The sequence below is a fragment of the Lepisosteus platostomus genome, chromosome 5, assembly GCF_059453375.1.
Source record: "Lepisosteus platostomus isolate fLepPlt1 chromosome 5, fLepPlt1.hap1, whole genome shotgun sequence".
NCBI lineage: Eukaryota > Metazoa > Chordata > Actinopteri > Semionotiformes > Lepisosteidae > Lepisosteus > Lepisosteus platostomus.
Window position 1 is genome coordinate 63502978 of NC_142615.1, and position 2806 is coordinate 63505783.

Consider the following 2806-nt stretch of genomic DNA (forward strand, 5'->3'; position numbering starts at 1 on the left):
GATGTGCTGTTCTTAAATCTATTGTGAATGTCATTCTAAATAGTCTTTTATCTTTCACTGGTCTAGCTGTACTGTGGTTATTTTAAATGTCCATTACTTGTATTTACAGTAGTGTATTTAGTGTTTCATTTCACAAACCGAAAATGTTCAAGTAGATCTTGTCACTCTATTCCACGTAATCATCTAAATTAAATCACAGTAGAGTACAGAACACGCAGTGAGGAGCTCACACAGTGAGTACTCTTGAATACGACAAGAGGAAAGGCACACTGAAAATCTGCAGAACATCATGTCCGAGTTTACAGTGACAGCAGAGGTTGGAAGCGACGTAGTTTTTTAATACTCGCTCGCTGAAGATCTCTCAAGAAACCTCGGTGGAGATTTAACGGGTGTCTAATAATCACGTTCAAAAAGATGACGATAAGTTTTTTTTTTAACTAGGTAGCCTTAATGGCAACACGGTGTGAGTAGATCTTAAAGTAGCTGCAGAGTACCCGTAATGGCAACGCAGTGCTTTGAGTTTGGCTTTTCTTATTTCTTCTGCAGAACCAGTGGAATCGGAATATACTGATCCGCATAAGAAGCGCTTTCGGTTTCTGATCATTTTTATTGAGCGCTGCTCTTAGTACCACAGGCAAGATGGCTGGTGGTCTAAGGCGTTGCGTTCAGGTCGCAGTTAACCCTGGAGACGTTTGTTAAAATCTCACTTCTAATAAAGAGGTCTTTCTCGTTAGAGTAGAAACAATAGAAGCCTTAAGCGGGGAAAAAATCACAACATCTCGCATTTCACGTGTTTAATGTTACCTGTCTCAGTGGTTGCCTCGGTGATTGATGGCTCTTCTCCCTCGCAGGGTGACGGCAAACGTCTTCAGAGAGGGAGTCTCCCACGCACGGCTTTTCTTTATCAAGAGCTGAGACAACAGAAACAGACTTCCAACTGACATGAATTACTTCTTGAGCGTTTATGACTGTCTTTAAAAGCTGAGAGCAGGTGAAAAAGTCTTTGGAAATGAGGCAATGACTGCTGACAGTAAACAGAGCTGACGCTCAGCTGCAGACAAGCGCTCCTCGTTAGTACAGTGCTGAGTACCCCCGCTTGTTGCGCGGGAGACTGGGGTACATTTCTGTGACAGGGCGCTGGTTTAATTTTTTAACAACCTGACTTCACTTAAAAAAGTATGTACTGTGTACTACGTTTCGGACTAGATAGTGCGGTAGAATATGGAGATCATCTCCAGCTTTGAGCTCAACTGCAACAAGAAGTCATGCTAAATGTAGTATAGTGAGTAGACATCGCCAGACAACAGAACGAGAGAGTAGAAGGCAGGAATATATGGTGTAAGGGCGTGATCTGTGTAGTTAATAAAATAGTTAAAATAATATAAAAACGTCTCTTTATTAAGATACACAACATTGAAGGCGACGAGAGATGAGTGCTTGACGGACTCAAAGCGAGTGCAGTGCAGATTTTAGTTCTCTTGCTGTTAGAAACGAACTTCTGAATTTTCGGACTTTTCGTTTAGCTTGCGCCATGGAAGATATGGTAGCCGCGCCGAGAAGCTTTGCTTATGCCCAGCTTTTTCCACCGCTTCTACTGAACCTCGGAGCCCCGGATTTGTATACGGAATACAAGATATGGATGGAGTCGTACAGATTTTTTTTAAATAGCCAGTGGATCTACAGAAGCTCAGGATGCCGTGAGACGTGCTACATTACTGCACTGTATCGGGGCTCCCGTGCAGCGGATTTTCGCCAACCTCCCTGGAGAAAAAGACTGTAGCTGCCTTAGACGCTTCCTTTACACCGCGGAGAAATGTGTACTTGAAGGGCGCGGTGGCCAAGTGGTAAGGCGTTGGTCTCGTAAACCGAAGAGCGTGGGTTCAAACCCCACCTGTGCCAGTTTCATTTGTCACCGCTTTCCTTTAGTTTCAAAGTCTTAAAAAAACTCGCAATGTAGGGATCTCAATAGTAAGAGAACTTAACTGTCGCCAGTGATTAGTATTCTTGCATATCCTGCCTTGTTTTTTATGTCGACAAAGCTTGTTTCTCTTCACACCCATCTTCCGAATGATCGCCTCAGCCCCCGACTCCATGGTCTGATCACAAACAGATCGGGGGAGCTGTCAGTCCAGGTTGGAAGTAACGCTCGAAAGCACTAAAAATCTGACTTAGGAACGAGAAGACCGTGTTTTTTTAAACAAGTAAACGATAAAATAATATACTGCCTGCAAGACTATGTCAAGTTCAAGTTCAAGTTTAAAGTTCAAGTTTATTGTCATTATACTCATACACAGGTATATGGTATAACGAAATGCTATTTAGCTAGCTCTCGGACATAAGTAGTACAAAGAAAAAAACACAACAACAATACAATTGTTTAACAAAAGAAAGACAGAGACAACAGCCAATGTGCAAAAAACAACAGGCAGCGTGCAAAACAACAAAAAGGTAACAGGTTATGTGCAAAAACATGCATCAAAAGAATGAAATAAAGGGATAGAAATGATGGGGAGTGAGCTTTTGACATGTATGGTAGAGGTAGATTTTCAATGTGTGTTTGGGTTTTTGGTAAGAAAGAAGGCACTGTGAGGTTCAGATCATAGGTGAGAGGTGAGGAGTGAGCGAGAGGCTGGGAGTTTGATAGTTTGATAGTGCGGGGGTAAAAACTGTTTCTGAGTCTAGTAGTCCGGACCCGAATGCTCCGGTACCGTTTTCCATGTCATACTAAACGCCACAAATTGTTAGTCCAGTCGTATCAATCGTCCTAAAATTACGGAAAATCGGATGCAACTGGTGCAGTCAGCAC

At 42.6% G+C, this 2806-nt stretch overlaps 1 non-coding gene across 1 annotated transcript; it reads left to right on the plus strand.

Moving 5' to 3' along the window:
• Nucleotides 1-1827: 1827 nt before the first annotated feature.
• trnat-cgu (transfer RNA threonine (anticodon CGU)) lies at nucleotides 1828-1899 on the plus strand. Its single transcript has one exon. It is a non-coding gene; the product is annotated as a tRNA-Thr (tRNA).
• Nucleotides 1900-2806: the final 907 nt, after the last annotated feature.